Raw genomic sequence first — 25,225 nt, 5'->3', positions numbered from 1 at the left:
CACTGAATCTCATCCCACACAGAAGGAACCTCAGAGAACATTTTCTCCAGGTTGTACCTGAATAGGAACCATCAAATATGTGCACGTTATCTCCAACAATAGGCCTCTTACTTCCTCTTGGAAACCTTGAGTAAAGGGGAACTCACCACCAATGAGGCACTGTATTCCACTTTTTGAAGGCCCCTCACCATTCGGGAATCTTTCCTTGTGTTGAAATTTGTGCTTCCAACTATTGCTCACAATTCTGCCCTCCACAGCCAGGAAGAACAAATCTTGGAGAAAGGTGAGGGGAAGTGGTAACTATGAAGTCGAAGATACTTCAAAATCCTTCAGTAGGTTCTGGACACTCCTTTTTAACTGTTAATTCTTTACACTTAAAAGGGGAAGGGGAAAATTAGCTCTGCTTCATCTTTAGGTGCTACAACTGGCAATAGGAATCTAGCAAAATAATTAAAGCTGAATTAATTACATGACAGGTTAAAAATTCCATCTTTAATGATAAAAATTTTAAATGTGACTATTTTCTCCCCAACAAAGTTGTTTCAGTTCCATGCAGGTAGGACAGAGAAGTGGTGCTTTATTAATCTGGTGTTAACATATTCTGAACATAGTCCTGAGTTGTGAAGAACCATATTGCCCTTAACACAGATTCCACATGTTGACTAACACTCTCCCTCCAATCATTGTCTTGTAAGGATTACTAACCATTTCTTGAACTTGATACTTCCATCTCTCATTCTTTTTTTCCCCTTTCATCCTGGAGAAATAGATTTTATTTGGTCCTGGGGTGGATAATCATGAGTCAGAGGTACTGGTAACTTCTATTCCCTGGGAATATATTAGATTATATATAATATATTTCTTTCTGGTAGAGAAGGAAGCCATAGACTATAATTAGAATGAACTCCCTTCTTATCCTCTCTTACTTCTTTGAATCCTTATCTTTCTTAAAGGTTTGATTAGGGTGCCTTAATGAAATCTTCCTCAATTCCTATCCATTTTAAGTGCCTAGTAGCTCTTAACACACTATGTGCATGTTGTATGTCTTCACCCCAACAGCTGAATGTTTATCTCCTTGGTTACTTAGTCAATACCTTGTTCATTCCAGATATCAATAAATGTCTGTTGAATTGAAAGTTTCATCAACTATCATAGATTCAATTATTATCTCTATACAAATGACTCTCAGCTCTCTACATCTAGCCATAATGTCTTTACTAAGCCCTAGTCTTGAGTCAGTAACTAACTGCCTATTGGACATTTCCAATTATAGGTTCCTTAGGCATCTCAAACTCAACATTTCCCAAACAGGTCTCAATTATCTTTCACCTCAAACCCACCTCACCTATTAAGCATCCCTATTTCTTTTGAGGATATCCTCATTCTTCCAAACACCCAGGTCTAAAAACCAGTGACAACTTTTTCCTATTAATTGCCAAGTCCTATTAATTCTACATCCTTAACATCTCCTAAATTCATTCCCTTCTGAAATGAATATTCACTGAATGACAACTAGTGAAAAAATATATTGAATAAGAGTGAAGTGATACCAAAGGCTCTTCCATATATGTTGTATCCATATAATTGACTTTCTTATAGGTATTCACTGTGTGTGTGTAAGCTCCAGTTAAAAGCATTTCTACATTCATAATATATCATTTTCTCTCAAGTATGAATTTTCTGATGCTTAGTAAGTTGTGAGCTCTGACTAAAGGCTTTCCCACACTCCTGACAACTATAAGGTTTTTCTCCAGAATGAATTTTCTCATGTTGAATAAGGGATGAACTCCTACTAAAGGCTTTCCCACATTCATTACATTCATAGAGTTTTTCTCCAGTGTGGATTCTCTGATGTACAGTTAGTTGTGAGCTCTGACTAAAACCTTTTCCACATTCAACACACTCATAAGGTTTCTCTTCCATGTGAATACTTTGATGCTGAATAAGATGGGAACTCTGAGTGAAAGCTCTCTCACAAACATTACATTTATAGGGTTTCTCTCCAGTATGAGTTCTCTGATGACGAATAAGTTGTGAATTCACGCTGAAGGCTTTACCACATTCATCACACCCAAAGGGTTTTTCTCCAGTGTGAGCTCTCTGATGCTGAATAAGTTGTGAGCTCCAACTGAAGTCTTTCCCACATTCATGGCATTTATAAGGTTTCTCTCCATTATGAGCTCTCTGGTGTAAAATAAGGTGTGAGCTTTGGCTAAAAGCTTTACCACATTTGTCACACTCATATGGTTTCTCTCCAGTATGGATTCTCTGATGCTGAATAAGATGTGAGCTGCAGCTAAAACTTTTCCCACATTCATTACATTCATAGGGTTTCTCTCCAGTATGGATTCTTTGATGTTGAATAAGATTCGCTCTCTGACTGAAAGTCTTATAACATTCATTACATTTATATGGTTTTTCTCCTGTGTGAGTTCTCTGATGTCGAATAAGTTCTGAGTTTAGATTGAAAGCATTACCACATTCATTACATTTATATGGTTTATCTCCAGTATGAGTCCTCTGATGCCTAATAAGTCGTGAGTTCAGACTAAAGGCTTTCCCACATTCATCACATCCATAGGGTTTCTCTCCAGTGTGAATGCTCTGATGCTGCATAAGTCCTGAGCTACAGACAAATCCTTTCCCACATTCATGACATTCATAGGGTTTCTCTCCAGTATGAATTCTTTGATGTCGAATAAGATTGGAGCTCTGACTGAATCCTTTCCAACAGTCCTTACATTTATAAGGTTTCTCTCCAGTGTGAATTCTCTGATGTCGAATAAGTTCTGAATTGAGATTAAAGACTTTTCCACATTCATCACAGCCATAAGGTTTCTCTCCAGTGTGAATCCTCTGATGTCGAATAAGATCGGAATTGTACTTGAAAGTTTTGCCACAGGTATCACATCCATGGGCTTGCTCTCCCATAGTATCAGTTTGGTGTAAAACAAATCCTGAGTTCAGATCAAAGTTTCTCCCAAATTTACATTCCTGATTTTTTTCTCCTGTGGAGGTTTTGTTGTGGTTTATACACACTTTACTGAAACTTTTCTCCTGTGCAAAAGATCTCTCCAGTATCAACTCAGTAGAATTTCCCTGATAACTTTCTAACTTTCCCTCAAATGCACAAACTTCTCCAAGAACAGGTTCCCAAGGAGCATCTTTTAAAGGTATTCCTGAAGTACCTCCAGGTGATTCTACATCTTCTGATATATCCTCTCTTTTATAAGATGTCTTGTTCTCAGTCCCTATCTCAGAATCTGAAACAATAAACAGAAATGTTTTCTGTACTGGGAGAAAGGATATACTAGAAGAATATAATTGTCAAAATTAAGATCTAAGAGAAGTAGATGACTTTAACATCCTAAAAATTGGCTTCAAAAGCTATAGAGAAAAAGGAAATGGTAAGTTAAGGACTGTGTGAAAGGGAAGAAAAAAGTCTTAGGGAAAATGGTCTACACAACACGGTGCCTGGCATATTGTAATTAATTACTAAACGCTTTAATTTGTAGTAGGAGCAAAGTAAATAGATAAGGAGGGCCGGTTGAGAAAGGTTAAAAGTTTAACCTAGGAACAGATGAGCAAGAAGTTCAGAAGCTGAATAAGAAGCAAAAGATGCAAAATGGAACTAGACATTGGAAATTTGGAAGATAAGCAGTAAGCAAATGTTGAGGAGATGAAGAAAGTGATATCCTGAGCAGATAGGTATGAATGATGGACAAGGCACTGTACTCCCACTGTAAGTAGCAAGAGTTAAACACAAAATATAAAGCTTCTTCTGATTGGTTCCATGGTGCTCATCACCTGTATACTCCTGAAAGATGCTGTGCCAAGTTCTAAGTCTAAAAAAATCTTTTGAAGGGAAACCAATGACAAAGCAGCCCTTTCCCTAGTCCTAGTAACTTTCCTCATGTCTCTGACAGTGCTCAGCTATTCCCTTCCACCCATGCTAAAGATCTCTTCTTTATCCTGTCTAAAACAATTCACTCCTTTAGATTGCTTCTCCTCAGCTTACAAGCAAATCCATATCTTCCTAAAGAATCCCACACTGTACACTGACCAACATTTGTTTCAATTTTTTTCTTATCTGAAGTCTTTTCTATTGAACCTCTCTGATCTGAATTGTGACATAACATAATGAACAATATATTTCCATTACAATTAAAAGTAGCCCTTCCCCTTTCATATCTTTCTTTAATCATTCAGTTGCTACTGATACCTAGTACTCTAGGGCTTATTTCTCAGCCCCATTTCTGACCTAAGCTTCCTGGAAACTGCCTCAAATGATTTACCTCCTCCTATCCCTTTTATCAGTCCAAGAGATCTTTTAGAAGCACTGTAAAAAGCCCCTTTCTCTGAGAGTAGGAATTCTTGGAAGTTCTATCCTTGGCCCTTTATTCTCACTATAGCATAACCCTGAGTAATATAATTTTTTGTCTTTGAATGAATCCTGTTATTGCTATGCATAAAACATACCAGTGAATTCATCCTTCAATTCAAATCCAGGGAAGTCTATTCTAATTGGATTTCCTGTCTCAAGTCTCTTCCTTTTCTTTCTTTTTTTTAAAGTGATTTTTAAAAAACCCTTACCTTCTGATCTAGAAGCAATAAATATCAATTCCAAGGCAAAAGAACAGTAAGGACTAGGCAGTTAGAGTTAAGTGACTTGCCCAGGATCACACAGGTAGGAAGTTTCAGAGACCAGATTACTGAGTAGTCATTTAAACTTGAACTCCAGGACAGGGGCAATACCCAGGATCTACTATAAAGGTAGACACATTCCTTTTTTGGTTCACATCTGTGATTTCATCCACATAAGGAATGCCTAGGAAAGTGATGTACACCATCACAGATCAGTAATTATTCTGTAATTTATTGTCTTAGAGCAGTGCTGTCAAATTCAAATAAAAACAGGGGTCACCAAATCAAACCTAAGGATCCCTATGAGCATCATACTGACTCAGAAAACCACACATTAATATTATCTGTGTTTTGTAGTATTTTTATTTATTTTCTTAAACATTTCCAAATTACATTTTAATCTGGTTTGGTCCTGTCCTCTTCAGGAGTTTTGTGGGACACGTGGCCACATGTATTTGACATTGCTGTCCTAGAGAACTATCTGGGGCACCAAGGAGTACAGTACCTGGCACACTGTAGAGACTTAATAAATGTTTATTTGATTAGTTGATTTATCTGCAAGGATCACACAGCTAATCTATATTGGGACTTGAATCTAGAGCTTTCTGATTCCAAAGTTAGCTTTCTCTCAATTATATCATTCTGTCTCTTTAGTGTGCACATAATAGGCACTTACTGTTTTCATATTCCTTTGCTTGACTTTATAGGTCCTCCACAATCCAATACCTACCTTTTCAACAGAAATTCAGTATATTTCTCATCATGCACTCTATTCGCCTAATAAACTGGATTATTCTCTATTCCACAGACATGTCCTAAACTTTTCCACCTCTGTCCCTTTGTTCACAATGTTCCCTAAGCCAAAATTGTCTTTCCAACCTTGCTTTACCTGCTGAATACTCATCCTATCATATCCAAATACTCCTTTCATTAAGTCTTTCCTGATTCCTCTCGTCTATGATGGTTGCCTTCTTACTAGGACTTCACCTAGTCCTTTGTTATGCATCCCTCCCTGCATTTCAACATTACTACTAGACTGTGAACTTTAGGAGGGCATGATTTGTGTCTACCCTAAGTTCTGTGTACCCCAGAATGACTATCATAGAGCTCTGGGCATAGCAAAGAATTCAAGCACAAAATAAAGGGTTTGGCATAAATGATCACTAACTTCCTACCACTTCCAACATTCTATGATTCAATGGCTAAAATCCTTTCTAGTTCAATGTCCTTTCAGGGTACCCTAATGTTATTGTTGTTCAGTCATGTCCAACTCTTTGTGATCCTGTGAACCATATATAGCCTATGAAGTTTTCTTAGTTTTCCATTTTCTTCTCCAGTGGATTAAAAGCAAACAGAGGTTAATGATTTGCCCAGAATCACACAGTAAGTGTCTGATCAGGTATTCCTGAAATCAGGCCTTCCTGACTCCAGATCTAACACTCTATCCAATAAGCCACCCAATTGCTTCTAAGTGCTCTAATGTATTGGTCCAAATTTCCTGGAGCCTACAGGCTTGCCCCTTTGAGATCCAAAAAACTTACTTGCAGCAGACCAAACAGCCTACCCTTTTCTGGAAATTCTTCAGCCTCTATGCTAATATTCTCTATTTGATTCAGCTATTTGATTAGCCAATACATGTCAGCTCCCTATTTGTAACAGGAGAGCAGAAAACCAAGAGGATTATCCCCATAAAATATTTAACTGCATCAGTGAAATGCCCTAGAATAAAAGCACTGTAGCCCAGGCATCCTGTGACAAATAGGAGTGATGGAGACCTCAGTGGAGTTAGGTGTGCCAAGTCCAAAATAAAGTTTTCTGAAGAACCATCAAAACCATCACTGAGGCCCCTTTATTCATCAGTCCATGATCCAAAAACCAGCCCACCCAGAGACCCAGTGACCACACTGATTATATCCTTCCCTTGTTACCTGGATCTTTCATTATCCAATTGTTACCAATTTCATTTTCAGCCTCGTGTCCCTTTGTGTGAATTAAAACATACTGTAATATAATGCATTCCTGATCTGTGAAATCCCTTCTAAGTCCTCTGAATACCTATATTTCTCTCATAGATATCTATCCATGTCACAGGATTTGATTTTCTTTTCTCCCTTGATTTTTTCCAAAGCAAGTATGTCTCTCTCTCTGTCTCTGTCTCTCTCTCACCTGTTTTCAAGCCTTTCAGAGTATACTCTCTTTCTTCAGGACCCTGCAGCAGCTCCATGTCCCAGGGCTCTTTTCCTCGCTCCAGCTGAAAAATCACGTTTGGTTTGGAGTCTGGAAATCCTGCTTGTGATAAAGGAAAGGGATGGGTTGCTTCATGCTGTGAGAACTCAGTATTCTCAAAGCTCAATCCTAATTCCCTGGTCTACAAGAAAATGTCAAAAGAAACCATGTTGAGAAGACACCAAAGCTAAGTTTTCTGAAGTGACAATATACCCAGGAAGGGCAGGACCAGCAATTGAAGTACAAATGGAAGATAAGAACTAATGGTTCCCATGTGCTCACAGTATAGGAACCTTTCACCAAAACACCCATTATCTGCCAAACCTTAGAATTTATGCTTTGAGAAAAGCAAACACTTCTTATGGCAGGTAGGGACCAAAGTCAGGAAGAACTGAGTTAAAATTTGACCTTGAGACCCTTATGAGCTGGATAATCCTGGGCAAGTCACTGAAATCCTTTTTGCCTCAGTTTTTTTCAAGTATAAAGTGAGGAAAATAACATACCTATCTCATAGGGTTGTTGTGAGGATCAAAGTGCTTTAGCATAGTGCCCAACTCATAGATGGCACTATATAAATGTATCCCTTTCCCCAATGGTAGTTTTTATGAGCTCCCCAAAGAATACAATCTTCTCCTGAAAGCTTAGAGGATAAGAAAATGGGGCCCTCAGGCCTATCACAAGGAAGTTGCCCACTTGCCCCTTTGCAAAGAATAGACTCTTTCCTTGAGCACAGGAAGTAAAAACATTATGGGAAATGATAAGGGTGTGCAGGGACCTGAATCATGACTTAGCAGAGCTCCTCAAAAGCCTAGCAATCCCTGACAAAGGGGAAAGCTAAAAAACCCTAGGGAGACAGGGTAGATTCCAGAGAGTAACCTTACCCAGGCAGACCAGGTTCTCATAATTCTCCAGCATGATGTCCCTATAGAGAGCCCTCTGAGGGGAGTCCAGGCACATCCACTCCTTCCTTGTGAAATACACAGCCACGTCATCAAACATCACTGTTTCCTGAAACAACACATTCCTGCTTCATCAGCCCTCTATAGTGGAGAGTCCGGCATACTCTGGGGGTGTATTCACTGAAGGGAAAAGGAAGAGAACTCTGTGCATGCCACTGTTTGACAGGTTAGCAAGGGTAGCTTAGATGTCTAGAGGCTGCCCGATTTCTCCTGGTCAGGATACCTGGAACCTGCACATCTGTAGCCAGGTGACAACATCTTCTTCTCTTCTAATGTCCACTGTTTAAATCTCATGGCTAAAGCCACTTTGCTATACTCAATCTACCACTCTACTAGCTGTCTCTTCCTCCTTTCCAATGGTATCTGGCTCAGCCACTGCCCTCATATGTACATGCTTCAAAATACAAATTCACTTGAACCTCCTGGTCTTCTAGTTCCTCCAGTCAAGGAAAGGTTCATCAGTTCATCAACCATGACCTTCACTCTACCTTGGCCAATTCCAAAGGTGAGCACTTCTCAGAACCAGTATCCCATTTTACTATTCTACCTTGAGGTTCTCAAACCCTGAAACTTTCCCTTATGACCAGAATTTCCAAGGTTTCCCTCTCTCCCTTTAAAACTGTTACAATGGGGCAGCTAGGTGAATAGAGTACTAGGCTTGAAGTTCAGAAAGATCTGAATTTAAATCCGGCCTCATCCCTTACTAGCTGTGTGCCTCTGGGCAAGTCACTTTAACCCTGTTTGCCTCATTCTCCGCCTGCCCCCCCCAAAAAACAAAAAAACTGTTCCAGAGCTAAGGAAAACGCAATCAATCACCCAGAAGCATTTATTAAGTACTTTTCATGGGTTAGCCACAGTGCCTGGCTACAAATACAAAACAGATAGAGTTCCTGCCCTCAGGAAGTTTACATTATTAATATTAACCCATTCACAGATAAGTAGATACAGGATATGTACAAATGATTTTGCAGAGAGAGAAAGACAAACATAGGTGTTAACATATGGAGGAATTAGGTCTCCTGGAAGAGCCAGTCCTTGAGCTGAATTTTGAAGGGAACTGGGGATTAGAAGAGGCAGAAATGAGGAAGGAGAACAGTACACATCTTGAGAGGACAACTATAAAAGGCACAAGCAGGAGGTAGAATGTCACCCACAAGAAGAGTAAATAGACTGATTTGACTAGAATGGCAATCAGCTTGGAAAAGATTGTGAAGGGTTTTACTGACAAATAGAAAAGTTTATATGTTTTTCCAGAAGTAATGGGGAACCACCAAAGCTTCTTGAGCAGGGGCAAAACACCATCAGCCCTAATATCAGTTGGGGAAAAGAATGCAAGAACAAGCCAGGGAAATATGAAAGGCTTCCCATCATGGATGACACCTAAGTTAGGCTTTGGAAAAATCTAAGGATTCTAGGAGATAAAGGTGAAAAAGAAGTATATTCCTAAGAGGCAGGACAAGAAAAGGAGGTGAGAGATAAAAGAGTCAGGTTTGGAGAATAGCAAGAAGATGACTGGCTGGAAGTGTGCCTGGCCAGAGCAAGATTTTAAAACGCTTTAATTGCAAAACTAAGAAGTTTGCATTTTATCCTAGAAACAATTTTATCCTAGAAAAGTCACTGAAAATGCTTGAGCAATGGAGTGTGTCTCTGTCATACTAAGTAATATTTGAGGTTTATAATTATGTATTAGACAATGTGATAAACTCATATTCACTAATTTGGTTGAAATCTATCTTTCCAAGTTTGTTTTGCAGGAGCTAGGGAGTCAGGAAAAGGGTTAACTTTGCAAGGAGTTACTGAAAGGAGCCTGACTATGACAAATCTCAGTTCTAAATTGTTTCTTTCCCATTCTAGTGGTCACAGACTGCTTGGAAGTCTAAGATTTTCAAACTGCTAGTCAAGGGTCCCCAAACTATGGTGGGGGGGCACATGCAGCCCCCTGAGGCCATGTATCTAGCATGTATCTAGCACTTCTGGAAGGGGCACCTCTTTCATTGGTGGTCAGTGAGAGGAGCACTGTATGTGGTGGCGCTGCAAAACGTGGTGTTGCTCACATACAGTACTACTTCCAGTGACATAATCCTTTGTGTGGCACCTTGTTCTGAGAGTAACTGAACGAAAATGAGGCGCCGCACAAAGGATTATGTGGCTGCCCAATGGAAGATGTCAGCATGGTGAGCAGCAATCTGGGGGAGGGGATTACACACTGTGTATACTGCTGCTGGGTTAGGGTTAGAATTTTATAGTCCGGCCCTCCAACGGTCTGAGGGACAGTGAACTGGTCCCCTGTGTAAAAAGTTTGGGACCCCTATGCTAGCTTCTGAATGTAGCAATACACACAGAATCTGAACAGTTTTCTAAGTTTAGCACAGTTAAGGATTAAGAAAAGTTTCTTTCAAAACAAGAGGAGGGGGAATAGTGGACAAGGGAAGGGCAGGAGGCTAGAAGGGGGATTTTCTCCTGAAGGGGGTTTCTGCCAGAGTAGAGCTGGGGCATCAGAGGAAGCCAAGAAGACAGGTGAGACAAGAGTAGAGGCAAGGACATGGGAGAGACAGTGATCCAGCCATAGAACCGGGTGTGGGGTAGGGAAGGGAACTTTCCTTCCTCAAGTGTCTCTGAGGAGGGGAGAGTTGGGGACAAGAGTGGCTCTGACTGAATGTTTAGATTCTTGGGGCCAAAGCCATGGACCTTTCCCAGAAAGGTTATGGGGCAGCCACTGCAAGAGGTGAGATGGGATTTACCCATTGATGTCGTGACCAAGTGTTGAATGATGGTTACTGGAAGCTGGAGCTAAGGAAGGAGAGAAAGGGGGAGAGAAAGATCTGTGCTCTGCTGATTGAGCCAGGTGTGAGAGAGAAGTTTAGATTGGGGGTGGTTGAGTCACACTTCACCTGTTACTGGTCAGGGAACCATATGTGAGTCTGACCAACAAGGGATCCGACCTGTGTAATAGAGGTTCTTTCACTATGGTATTTATGGTAAGAGAAGTGCTAGAATGGTGACACTAGGAAATAAGGTTCGAGGAGAAACTGAGATTCTCACTCCTCCCCCCATCATTCTGGTGTTTAGCAAAATGATAAAAAATGAATATATATTAATAAAAATATATAAATATATAAATTAATTTTAAAAACTGTTAGAGAGAAGCCAGCAGACCACAGCTCTGAATTCCTGACTTATAACTTCTTATAACTTAACCTTGGAAAAAACTGGGGCATAGCTCTGAAAATCCTTTTCAAGTTATTAATAATTTCCCCTCAAAGACAAATCAACCTTATTTCCTTTTGAACTTTATAATAGATTAGGGAGAGCTTAAATTCCCTCTGCCCTACCCCAACTCCCTAACTTCTTTCCTTTAAATAAATCCCCTTTTGACAGTATTATATTGTGAAATTAATCTATTGAAAGGTTGCTTGTTAACTTACCAGCTCTAAAGAGCTCTTAAGATCAACAGAAATAGACAGGAAGTGGGTGGGGGGAGGAGTCAGAATCTCAGTTTCTCCTTGAACCTTATTTCCTAGTGTCACCGTTCCAACCTTTCTCTTACCATAAATACCATAGTGAAAGAGCCTCTATTTTACACCTGAGACAAATGAGGCACGAGTGAAGTAATACTGCGAAGTTTTATTAGAGAAAAAGAAGAGGCAAAGGGGGATGGGTGGCCAATGGCAGTAGAAGTGGCAATGGAGTGTGTGTGGGGGGGGGGGGGAGTGAGGGGAGCCCAAAGCCAGTGTTTGGCTACAGAGCTCCACCTGAGTAGAAAAGGGTATAACCTCTTATAAGGTGGCTGTCTGTTTTATAGGCTGGATGAGGCAATTTCTGTTGCCACTATTGGTTCAGTTGGGCTACTTGGGTCAAGTTTATTGGATGATCTTGAAAGGGGGTGTAGAACCTCATCTCTGGGATGGGGGTAAGTTCCCAGGCTTGTGCCTAGCCATGTAGTACGGGCTAAGGAACAAGATCCTGGAGTTCTGCCAGGTGTTACTGGGCAGGTTATGGCCCAGGCTTGGTCAGGCTTGGTGCTAGGGTCAGGAGGGCTATTGGTTTCAGTAGGGATTGGGGAAAGAGGGGGCTTTGGTTCCACAGTCTAGCACCCAAGGATTGTCATGAGCATTAAATGCAATAATATGTATAAAGCACTTTCCAATTCCTAAAACACTATATAAAGGTTTACTGTTTTCCTTACCCTCTATAGTATATAAACCTTGTGAGGGTAGCCATTGGGTCGTCGTCGACCCCTGGTGAACTAGGGCTTTGCTCACCCAGCATGTGAAGACTGCTTTGGCTGAACAGACAGAAGAAACCAATAAGAAGGTTCAACGGCTGAGAGGGTGATGCAGCAAAGCACTGTGGAGTGCTTAGGGCATGTTGGAGCACAAAAGACAACACGGCCATCCAATGCAGCTGAGGAAGTCTCCAGATGTAACGACTTTTCGTGCCACTGGACCCAGGCTTCCAAAGCCGAGAGAGTGGGACTGTCTCTGTGCATTGACTTTTCCATTTAAATCTTCATGCACACAAGTGTCTTTGTGCACAAAAACACACAAAGACAATAGTCATCCTCGGTTACTGAGAGACTACTACTATAGTATATAAATATTGCCTTGTCCATAAAGGCTCTTAACAAATATTTGTTGAATGAATATAAAATTAAGTAATCTCTTTCTTGTATATCAATGTCCACCTAGTGGCAGCTTCCAAACTGTAGGTATTATTCCTATGAGGGATGAAACATCTTTAACTGGGCTTGTCTTTTATAGGACTAGAGGACAAATTACCACCTAATGTGAGTACAGACTTACAGGTTCTAAATTTCCCCTTACAGTGAGGGCTACTTTGAGGTCCACACTGCTTTTCCTGGCCTGACTTTGAGATGATCATTGCAAGAAAATTCCCTGGTTTCCCCAATATTTCCCCAAATAAAGGCTTAGGCCAAGAGGAATCTGCAGGAGTCTTGTACCACCATCTAAATTGAATCAAGACCAGGGCACTGGGAACCTACCATTGATCCTTTTGACATGTTGACATGAGGTACACCCACAAACTGCAAGGGGATGTCACAGTCAGGATTGGAAGGGACTGTATAATCATCACATGTTAAACATCTATGATCCCTGAAATAAATGGGGGAAAGAGATGCTTCCTAAAGAGAATCATGGAGTAAGGAGCCAAGAAACTACTTATATGTAATTTCTCATTCAATAATGAAAGATCTAAGCTTGAGGCACTATATGGGGTTTGCTGAGCAAAGAAGATTCAATGGGAGGGAAAGGAAGGCCTCTCTCAGAAGCAGATCATTTCCAGAGAAAATTATAGAAAGGAGGGTTCACCTGGGATGTATGAACCATAGTGACCACAACTTCCAAGCCCCAGCTAGAAATGGGGCCAAGAACAGGCTGAGAACCCCAGTGAGTCAGAGTGGAGACCATGGATCCTATATTTATTACTCGTATAATCCTGGGGAGATAGAGAAAGGAAGAAGTTAAAGAGAGAGGAACCCAGAACATCGCTATGACTGGAGAAAGAAGACATATGGTGGGACCTCTGGAATGACAGCTCACCTGGGACTTGACCAGTATTGGGAATACAGCTGCCATTGCCAAGGCTCCTCTGCTCCCTTAGGGAAAGGGGCAGCTACCTGGGGAGCAGGCAGAGCTACGGGAAAGCAGAGGAGCCATAAATGAGATCAGCCCTTTCCTGAAACTCCCTTACTCACTAGGATTCCCCTCTTTTATAGGAAACAAGGGGATCTTGGGTACAGCCATTTCCTTAACATTTTCCCTTTTACTAAACTACCATTAGTCACCATGACTTGAGCCCCTAAAGAGTATAGGACCATATCTGAAACACCATACACTAGGAGGAATCAAAGACAAATTAAATAGAACTAATTTTTGGATTTCCCACACTGATTTCCCCTCCACTAGAGTTAACAGATCATTAATGGGAATTTAGTTGAAGTCCACACAGTCCTCATGGACATCATAAATTCTTTTTTTTTTTAATTTTTTTTTAAAACCCTTACCTTCCGTCTTGGAGTCAATACTGTGTATTGGCTCCAAGGCAGAAGAGTGGTAAGGGCTAGGCAATGGGGGTCAAGTGACTTGCCCAGGTCACACAGCTAGGAAGTGGCTGAGGCCAGATTTGAACCTAGGACCTACCGTCTCTAGGACTGGCTCTTAATCCACTGAGCTACCCAGCTGCCCCCGACATCATAAATTCTTAAAGAGAATCCAAACTTCCATGAAGCATGAATTCAGTCTACAAACTCCCCAACTTTTCCAGGTGATCATTCCACTTTTGAGAAGCTAAAATTTTTAGGAAGCTTTTCCTTACACCAATCCAAAAACCTTTCTATAAATTCCTCCCAGCAGTACTGGTTCTACCCTCTGGGGCCAGGCAAAGCAAGTCTAATCCCTCCATCCCATAACATTTCCAAAACTTGAAGGCAACTATTAAGTCTCCTCTAAATTGTCTCTTTTCCTGTTCCTTCAACCAATTCTTGTATGTTGTGGTTTTCTTTTCCCAATCCTGGTTACCCTTCTCTGGATTTATTTCATTTAGCAAGGTTTCTCCTAAAATATGGTACCCAGGTCTATCCACAATACTTCAGGTACACACTGGACCAGGACAAAGGACAGAGGGACTTGCTGGCACCTCCTTCATTCTTGCCAGTTCCCGCAAGGCAGTGAATCTTTAAACTCTACCACCTTGCCTACCACCCTTCTCAGTGGCTGATATCTGATATTCTAGGAAGGCTTAGGAAAAACTAACTGCCATGCAGCTCCAATCTCTGGTTTCTTCCTGCTCTTACTAGAACAGAAAAAAAAAAGTGGACCCATGTATAAGAATCACACAATCTTGAAGTCTCAGAGCTAGACAGGACCTTAAAAGGTCATCAAGCAACCAATCAATCAACAAGTATTTATTAAGTGTCTACTACTTATAAAGGGGAATGCTACCCATCTTTAGAGAGAGAACTGTTGGAGTCATCTTTCACATCAGTGTATTTATGGTTTTATTTTGGAGGTTTGGTTATATATGAATGTGCTCTTACGACAATGGAAGTGTGCTTTATATGACAATAAAAAAAGAAATAAAAGTGTACAATTGTACTAAGCTTTGGGATACAGACAAAAAAGAAAACAGTATCTGCCCTGAAGGTGTAGGAAAAATGTGTAAAAATGTATGTATAAACAAAATATATATGGGAAATATAGAAGGTAACTGTTGAGGGAGACACTGGTAACTCAGGGAATCAGGAAGAGCTCATGTAGAAAGTGGAGCTTAAGCTGAGCTTTTAAGGAAGCTAAAAATTCTAAAAGGCAGAATGAAGGAGGGGACAGACTGTACAGGCATGGAGATAAGAAGGAGGGGGGGGAGAGCAGGGGAGGTCAAGAAGGATGAGGACTGAGAAAAGTCCATTGAATTTGAAAATTAAAAGATCAATGGTGATGTCATATACCAATTTTGTTATATTAAATGGCTCTCTGGCAGAAGAAGGAATACAAGGTGAAATTTAGTCTACATAAAAATAAAAGATATCAGTAAAAAAAATTTAGTTGAGTGATGAGGTCAGAAGACAGACTGCAAGATTGACAGAAGAAATAAAGGCAATGAGGATAGAAGGTCTTTCCCACCTCCGCTTTCCCCTCCCAGGAATCCATAAAAGATATAGGGTGATAGTGTAGGGGTGGGGTGGGAGGATCAGATAAGGGTTTTTTAGGGATCTTAAGACCTGGCTGTGCCAGTACAGATTAAAGATTAGAGAAGGGCAGGAATAACTATGGGAAATCTGCTGGAAGAGATGAAACAGGATGGAGTCAAGGGCCCCAGTAGAGAAAGAGGTACTTGACTAGGAGATCCAAACCAGTTCTGGTCCAAGCACTGAACATGAATCCCATTTGCAACATCCCTGACAAGCTGCTAGAAGTTTCTAACTTTAGAGACAGCAGAATAACGATAACAAGGGGGGTAAAGTACTCTACTCACTTGGAGTCAAGAAAACCTAAATTCTAATCTCACTTCTGATCCTTACTATGGACCAGACCTCTCAGAGCTCAGTTTCTTCATCTATAAAATGGAGTTAATGATACCTGAATTTCATAGGGTTTTTATGAAACTGGCTCTGATAAAATGTTTGTAATTTGTCTTACCAACTTTAAATCATCATCGTGTACATCAAAAATACTATTTACTATGACAACTAGAAGTTTTTCAGAGAGAGGGGAGAGAGAGAGAGAGAGAGAGAGAGAGAGAAAGAGAGAGAGAGAGAGAGAGAGAGAGAGAGAGAGAGAGGGAGGGAGGGAGGGAGGGAGGGAGGGAGGAAGGGAGAGAGAGAGGAGAGAGAGAGAGAGAGAGAGAGAGAGAGAGAGAGAGAGAGAGAGAGAGGGAGGGAGGGAGAGAGGGGGAGAGAGAGAGAGAGAGAGAGAGGGAGGGAGGGAGAGAGGGGGAGAGAGAGAGAGAGAGAGAGAGAGAGAGAGAGAGAGAGAGAGAGAGAGAGAGAGAGAGAGAGAGAGAGAGAGAGAGAGAGAGAGAGAGAGAGAGAAATGGATTGTTTGGGAAGGGGGAGGCAGCAAAAGAATCACCACTGACATAAATCATGGAAAATGTTTGGGCTTTTCAGAAATTCCTCATGACAAAAAACATATACCCATAAAACAGTAAGATGTAAGCTGCTTGTGGACAAGATCTATTTTAAAAGTTTTTTCATCTTTCCTTCCATTGCATCTGTTTCAGTGCCTTGCACTTAAGAATCTTAAATGTTTGTTGGATTGGATTGGATTGGAACAGACAATATAAGAGATAAATACATAGTATAGATTTAGAATTAGAAGGGGCCTCAGAGATCATCTAATTTAACTCCCCATTTTACAGTTAGTTGAAAAGGAGGATCTTGCCTTCACCTAGACAATAGATATATCACAGCACTAGAATTTGAACACAGGTGCTGTAACTCCAAATCTAGCACTTATTAGATTCATTATGTCTTTCATCATCTATAACACCCAGTGCATAGGCTTGGTGTTCTATTAGCTTCTTGGTTACTCTTTCTCTTGGTTATTCTTTCTCAAGGAGCTCAGTACCTCATTTACTCTTTCCCTCCACTATTGTCCTTTATCTCAAACACACCGATTCAGTCTCCTTGAACATCTTGATCTCTTGGATAACAGCTCAACTACTGTAACAACATCTTTGACATCCATAGAACTGAGACTTCACCATCACTGGTAACTACCATCTCTGTGTTCTTGAACTCTATGTTCCTCCTTTTTGATTATCTCTTATCCTTCCATCTCTTCCTGTTTCTGTTTTCCTCAATCTATTACTTTACAGTCTTCACCATGACCTCCAGTTCTTCCACTCCTTTCTACCCTATCTCTTTTCTGACTTTATTTTTCTCACCTCATAGTCTTGATCCTGCAGTTGACTGTATAATTGTACAATTCCCTCCAGACCTGGGTTCCTTATCCCCTTTTCTTACCTCAACTATCCATGACCTGTTGGGTCTCAAAACTGGTTCATCCCTATTATCATCCCATCTGAATCAATTAAATAGCACAATGGATAGAGACTAGGTCTGGAATTAGGATGACCTGACTTCAAATCCAGTCTCAGACACTTACTATTTGTGTGACCCCAGGCAGGTCATTTAATCTCTGTCCCTCAGTTCCCTCAACTGTAAAATGGGAACATTAATAACACCTACCTTACAGGGTTGTTGTCAGAGTCAAATGAGATATTTTTTTGTAAAGCGCTTAACACAATTATAATAAGCTCTGAATAAATGCTTATTCCCTTCCACCACCATTCTCATTTCTTTTCTTGCTCCTATCCCATGGATGAAATTACACAACTGGGCTGACTGAATCCACTACAAATCCATATTATGTATTCTCAAAAGGGCCCTCATTGCTCTAAGGCAATCTTTATATCTTTCCATGGGGCAACTAGGTGGTACAATAGTTTTGAGTGCTGGGCCTAGAATCAAGAAGAATGGAGTTCAAATTTAGATTCTGATGCTTACTATGTGACTTAACTTCAGATCACCTCAGTTTCTTCATCTATAAAATGGGATAAGGACAGCTAAGTAGCATAGTTGTTAGAATCAGAGTACCAATACTAGAGTCAGGAAGACCTGAGTTCAAATCTGGCCTCAGATACTTCCTAGCTATGTAACCCTGGGCAAGCCATGTAACCCCAATTGCCTAATCCTTGCTATTTTTCTGTTAGAATTGATAACTAGATAGAAGATAAAGTTTTTTAAATTAATTTTTAATAGGATAATAATAGCACCTACCTCCCAGGTGTTATAAGGCTCAAATGATATAAACATATCTCTTAACAAGAGCCTGGCATAATATAAATGTTAGTGATTATTAGGAGTGATTCTCTAGCAGGATCCCTTCATAGCTGTTTCACGAAACTTGTGAATATTTCACATTTTCTTTCTTCAACCTTCCTATACCGCTCTCAGCTCCCCTTTTCTTTTCGCAGATGACCTTGTCTCTTAACTTTATTGAGGGAACTGATGCCAACTCCCTTATTCTTCCTAGTTTTACATTTACAAATCTTCATCTTTCTTTGCCTCTTTTATCTGGGAAGAGGTGGCTCATCTCTTTGAATGTGAACCTCTATGTAATGCAATTGTAAACTCTGAGAGAGCACAGCCTGTTTTTGTTGTTCTTTTTACTCCTAGCATTTAGACAGAGCTTGGCATATAGTAGGTCCTTTATGAATGCGGGTCGACTTTGCTTGTGCTCTTCTTTCTTTTAAGAGTTTTCTACCCCAGAAATCATTCCCCTCTCTCCTCTTTCAACTCTCTCTTTCCATTAATTCCTTACTGTTGCCTACAAACCTTCCTAGATCTTCCCTATCCTTAAAAATCCTTCATTTTATCCTGCCATCTTCTCAGACTATCACCTCCTTTTTTTATTAGAATCCCCTTACTACCCACAAACTCTTCAGGTTTTCATCAACAGATTTCCAACCTCACCACTGGGCTGAACCTTAGAAATCAACCCTGGAAGCTCAACCTCAAGATGAGGAAATTTAGAACCAGAAAAGCTAATTATCCAGGGTCTGAAACCTACAAATCCAGTGCTTGTTGATTCTTCAGTGACTTTGACTGTTCTAACAGCCAGCCAGCCAGACATCCACACACACATACATAGTTGCAGGTTCTCCTCTCCAGAACAATCTACCAAAATACAATTCCTAAGGTGGTGTTTTGATTGACATTCCTCCCTGCTCAAAAACTCAGTGGTTCGTTCCTCAGGGCTTTTCCGGTCCTCCTTAGTTTGCCCTTCAAGGTCCTCCAACCTATTCTGTCTTATAATAGTGCCCTCCAGATGCCCTCCAGATGCCAAACTTAGTTCCTTTCGAGTCTCCCTCTGTACTAGCAGAACTATCTTTGCCTTGAGTCAATGGAAATACTCCCTGCTCCCCTGTCCCATACCACCATCCTCTCTACTTTGGAAACCTCCACACCCTCCCTTCCAACAAACATACAAAAATATGCTTGCATGGATATCCTTCCAATATACAGGGATATGCATGCTATTCTTCCAACATACACACATATGCACACTTAAACACTCTTCCAGGACACACTCCAGGCTGCGGGAACACCCTTCCAATACAAATACATGTCTGCATGCACACCCTTCCAACACACATCAATATGCATTCACCTTGCACACAGACACACTTCCAATGTAAACACATGACTGTCTACACCCCAACTCACCCAGGGAAGTCAGTTAAAAGTCTTAACAACGACCGGAAGTGGGTCCCCAACCCCCCAACCCCATCGCTCCAGTGCCGCTGGCCAGAGTACTTCCGGGTCCGCTCTAAGCTGCTGGGAGGACTCATCCTCTCGCTGGTTCGTTTGTACTGGCTTGTGAGTTCCCAAGTTAGCGGAGCCCCGATGGGGAGGATCCGGATCCTGAGGCTGCAGGGCTATAAGCTCAGCTCCCTGCTGTCTCCAGTTGAGAAGAAGAAAGGGGGAGAAAGGTAACGGTGGCAGATTTGGACTGGGCTTCAATTTGAACCCCAAGTTGCTGTTTTCATGGGTTGTCAACTAGAACCCCCATCCCTGGGGGAGAGGGGGACGTTTTTTATTCCTAATTGCCTAAACGTGTTTTTATTAACTGCTCAGACGTCCAGAGCCCTGTGCTATGTAGCACTTGGATTTCAAACCTGAAACACCATACACATGGTCCAGGGCCTCCAAGTGCTCCCAGTATAATAAAGCAGGCATACAAATAAATGATACCAAAGTAGAAAAGAACAGGACCAAAGATGCAAAGTGCTCCAGGAAAATTTGAGTTAGAGATCACTTTCTGCTGGGGGCTGTCAGGGAAGGCTTCATAGAGGAGGTGTCATCTGAGCTGGATAGTAAAGAATGGAAAAAGTTTCAACAAGCTCAGATGAGAAAATTGGTCCAGGGCAGTCTGTGCCTTACAGAGAGGCAGAAGGCAGAACTATCTGGTAGTTTAGTTTTGCTGGACTACCACAGCCCATGAAAGGAAATGGTAAGAGATAGGACAAAGATAATATAAACTCAAATTGTGGATTGTCTTAAATCAAAGGGTCTGGGAGGCACAGAGGGGAGAAGGAAAGCACATCACAGTCTCAGGCCCTCTTAGTCTGACATTCAAGGCTTTCAACATTCTGGTACAACCTACATTATGTGATACAACTACTGCTTTCCATATATTCTAAGTTCAGGAGTTTCTACTTAGGCATCAGAAACCTTTGAGAGTCTAAGATTTAGTCAGACTTGCTGATCACCTACTATGTTCTAGATTATCTGGGAAAGATGTATCAATTGAGAAGTCATTTTCAGGTCTTCAAGAAACTTCTAATCTATTAGTAATTGATGGCAGCTGGTTGAATATCCGAATGAATTAAGCCCATATCACCTGTCTTCTGGACTATTACAATAGCCTCTTAATTGATTCTCCTACCCCATCTTTCCCCCCTCTAATCTATCCTCCATACAGCTATCAAAGTGATATTCCACATATGACCATGTTACCTCCCCCTACACACACACACACACACACACACACACACACACACACACACTCTTAATTTTTCCCAATGGTTCTCTGTTGTGTCTAGGATCAAATATAGAATCCTCTAGTTAGCTTTCAAAGCTCTCTATAAACTAGCCCCAACCTACCTTTCTAACATTATTCCCTCCGCACCTATTGTAATACAGTCAGAATAGCTTCCTTTGCACTTCCTTACACATTATTCTTCACTAATGACTTCAAACCTTTACTCTCATTTCTGAGTTCTGATTGTCCCTCATGCTTAGAAGGCATTTTCAATTAACTGCTGTATAATGTGATATAGAAATCACTTTAAAAGACTGATATATATTAATTTAAGGTCGCCAAGGAATTCAGCTATGTAATTCCTAAATGAAAACTCAAGTCAGCAGTCAACTTTTTATGGAGTTTTTAATTACAAACAGGAGGAAGAAAGGTATGAGAGGGAATAGGGCTTAATACCCCCTCTGCTTAGGCTGGGCCAAAGGCCCAAGCCCTTAGATATCTGAGGCAAAGAAAAGAGATCAGTCCCTATCACTCATGTGACCAAAATGGAGAAACAGTCTCAGGGGCCTCCACCTCCAGCCTCTTTCAGAGCAAGCCCTCCTCTCAGATCTCTCCAGGAGCTCTCCCTCCAGGACCTCTCTCCTCTCAGACTCCTTCAGAGCAAAACCTCTCAGAGCAAAACCTCCTCCCCTCAGTTCTCACATCTACCAATCACTGTCGATGTCTCCCCTGTGCCAATGGTGGCTCTAGCTTAACCCAGGACCACCCAGAGGTCTGTTTCCTTTGCACATGTCTGTTGAAGGTCATATTCTCAAATAATTAAATCTTGATCTTTGCTGCAGCCCTTCCTAAATTCTGTTACTCTGAGTAGGGTGGAGATTGTAAGTTCCAAGACCTGGTTCTGTCATTCCAAGTATCTCTATTGTATCAATTCTAAAATCAATCATGACTCAAAGAACTTCCTGTTCTATGCTTAAGCATAGGTCAAAGCCCTTTCCATTGTTTAGCAAAAGGTTTCTGTCCTAAAGTAGTCTTAAGTAGGGAAGAGAAGGATCCTCCCATGCCAAGGAGTTTCACATTCCAATAGAGTTATTACTATGAGTAGGAAATTTTTCAAGTATGAAATTTCCCAGTGGGGAAATTTCCAACATTCATAAGTCTAAGAAATTTTAAGGTTTACAATAACCAAACTTTTTGTTTTCTTCAAAATTCTGCTTGAGTAACACCTTCAACTTGAAGCCTTGTCTGACTCCCTCTCTTATCATGTTGATTTTGTACATACTCTTTTATGGATCTGTCTGTCAGACCAGTTGTATGTAAGTTAACTGATAATAGGTCTAGTTCATTTGGGGCTTTGTGTCACCAATGCCCAGCACATAATTCAGACATTTTTCAGTCATGTCCAATTCTTCATGACTCCATTTGGGATTTTCTTGGCAAAGATACTAGTGGTTTCTTATTTCCTTCTCCACCTCTTTTTACAAAGGAGCAAACTGAGGCAAACAGGATTAAATGTCTTGTCCAATGTAACACCTCTATTCTGAAGTCAGATTTTAAGTCAGGAAGAGGGGTCTTCTTAATTTTTGGCCCAGTACCACCTGGATAGCTGCTATATCACACAATAGGCACCTCATACACACTAATTAAGATCTAGAACTGGGCTGACTTACTAAGATATTGATACCATCCAATGTCATTACTTGAGCAGTGGTCAAATGGTCAGTGGTCTTGAAATAATAATTACCATTTATATATCACTTCAAGATTTGCAAAGTGTTTTCATGCATTACCTTATTTGAACCTCACAACTCTGCTAATAATCTGGCATTTTCATCATTTTGCAGATGAAACTGAGGTTCAAAGAGGTTAACTGATTTGCATACGATCATATCACTAACATCAGAATCAGAATTTGAACCCAAGTCTTCATACCTATAAGTTCTGCACATTGTTCACTCTTGAAGCTTATTAAAGAGAATGTGATGAATTTACCAGAAGCTCATACCTTATTGAACATCAGAGAATTCATACTGGGGAGAAATCCTATCAGTGTAATGAATATGAGAATGCCTTGGAGAGTTCACACCTTATAAAATACCTTACATCTGACAATGAGAAGAAATTGCATGAATGTAAGGGGTGTGGGAAAATTTTCAGGTAGAGCCTTATTTAGTACATCAGAGAATTCATACTGGAGATAAACCTTACAAATGTAATAAATGTGGGAAAGTCTTCAGTTGACATTCAAAACTTAATCAACATCAGAAACATCATAGTAGGAAATCTTATGACTTTAATGAATATGGATGTTTGTTATTGTGATGAATGTGTTAACTCTCAACCATTTCATTTTTGGGGAAAATTTTTTTATCAATATCATAGTAGAATACGATCAGTATATTGTCATATGTTGATTTCCTATGAAAAAACTTGTGAAGTTCCTTACTGTGGTAGAGGCATGGAGAGAGAGAGAGGACTTGTAAGCCAAGATGCAAGAAACAAGCTGGGGACCTAACTTGCCTGTCAATCAAGAGGAAGGTTCCAAACAGGAATGTTCCCAGGAGTTGGCAGTTGAGCTGACCAGGGGGAGGAGACTTGGAGTCACTCTCTCTGGAGGTTGAACCTAGCTGAAAGACCCTTGTGGGGCTGACTTAGTTTGGGGCTTCTATGATCAAGGGGAAACCTCTGTTCTCTCCGAGATTTGACTGATCAAGAGTTGGAGGAAAGCCAGGCTGAAGGAGAGACTTTGAACTTTGTTTTCTCTCTGGGGTTAAACTGAAAGACTTTGGACTTTGTTTCTCTCTTGGGGAGTTGTCTCAGACTGAAGGACCTGGGGTGGGGGGCTTCAGAAATTAAGCTGAGAGACCTTGCTGACTTTGTGAAGAAGAAGAAAGAAGATTTTAAAAGCTGTTGTCCTCCATCTCTCTAATTGTCCATCACACTAATTGTCTTAGAGTCACAATTTGTGACTGGACTACTTTCTCAAATCCTAAAATTCTCCCTTATTTTAGATTAGGGACATCCTCATCCCTCTTACCTCAGTTTCCTATCCTGTTATCCCAATAAACCCCTTGACTTGAAAAAGGAAAAGAAAAGAGTATCTTTATAGTTTACTCAAGGGGGGAGGGAAGAAGCCAAAGGCTTCAAGAACTGGGAGGTGAGGGAGGCAAAAAGGAAATGATTGGAGAAGGGAGGGAGTGAAGAGGGGAAGAACATAGAAAGATATACTGATCCATCAGCCATCAGTAGGGATCAATAGGCAAACCCCAGAGCATTCCCCAGAGCAGTTCCCCTGTGTACCAGCTCCCTGTGTGGTAGCATCCCTGTACTAGCATCCCTCAGCATTTCTCATTCCTACCTCCATTACAACCAAGCAGCTTCAGGTTCCCTTAGCAGCTCTCTCTAGTCATAAGCCAGAGGACAGCAGTCATTGCAAAAAAAAAACAGTTTCCTCAGTTTTCCTTGCTCTATTTCATTACTTAGGGGCCTTTATTTTAATTATTCTTACGTTTTAATGTGATCTTATTTATATGATTATTTTCTGTATTGGTACAGGTCACAACCCTTGTCTTGTTTTTGTTGTTGTTGTTGACTAGAACTATAATGTTATTGGTATAGGGAATAATCAGTGAAGAAATTCCTTCCATCATTGCAGATTAGTATTTGCTGTGCAACCTACAGTCTACAGAGAGAACATACAACTACAGAGTTGTTTTTGCATTAAGAAGTTAAGTGTCCTACAAGACACAGTATGTTAATGTTGGAACTTGAAGATCTTCATGATTCCAAAATGAGACCACCATTTCTTATATTAAACCTTGCCACACTTCAGCTTAGAGTTTAAGATCACAAGAAAAGACTTTGTTGAAAAAAATATCTGTAACCCGTCATATAAATCCTTAATCCATTTTCTCTTCTCTTACCCCCTCAAGTTTTTCTCATTGCCTTTGACAAGACAATTTACTTGACATGCCCTAAAGATAACCTTTTAATTCCAATTTTTCTATATCTGATCAGTTTTTCATGTCATTTAATGCTAATTAACATGACTTTCCATGTTTCCTTTCAGTGGTGATAATAACTATGACCCAAACGGAACTTTTTTTTCTCTCTCAAAGTAGAAATCTTTAATTAAACTCATAGAAGTATCATGGAGAATAGAAATTATACACAAAAATTCTACAGAATGTTTTTTAAAAATTCACATAGTTGTGTAAGGAACCAAAATTTAACTGGAAATCATTTTTTTGCCCATAGTTTAAGACTTCATTTTCTCCCATGGAAAAAAAATACCAAGTAACCACATGCAAAACTTCAAAGGAAAACAGG

The 25,225-nt window shown here is 40.5% G+C and overlaps 1 pseudogene; it reads right to left on the bottom strand.

Annotated features, from left to right (window-relative positions):
* Positions 1-1,593: 1,593 nt before the first annotated feature.
* The window catches only part of LOC130453552 (zinc finger protein 420-like), a 53,800-nt pseudogene continuing 30,168 nt past the window's right edge, over positions 1,594-25,225 (bottom strand).

This window comes from Monodelphis domestica, chromosome 3 (genome assembly GCF_027887165.1).
Source record: "Monodelphis domestica isolate mMonDom1 chromosome 3, mMonDom1.pri, whole genome shotgun sequence".
In the NCBI taxonomy this organism is placed as follows: Eukaryota; Metazoa; Chordata; class Mammalia; order Didelphimorphia; family Didelphidae; genus Monodelphis; species Monodelphis domestica.
The sequence above is the reverse complement of the archived record's forward strand: the minus strand, read 5'-3'. Positions and strand labels throughout refer to the sequence as shown.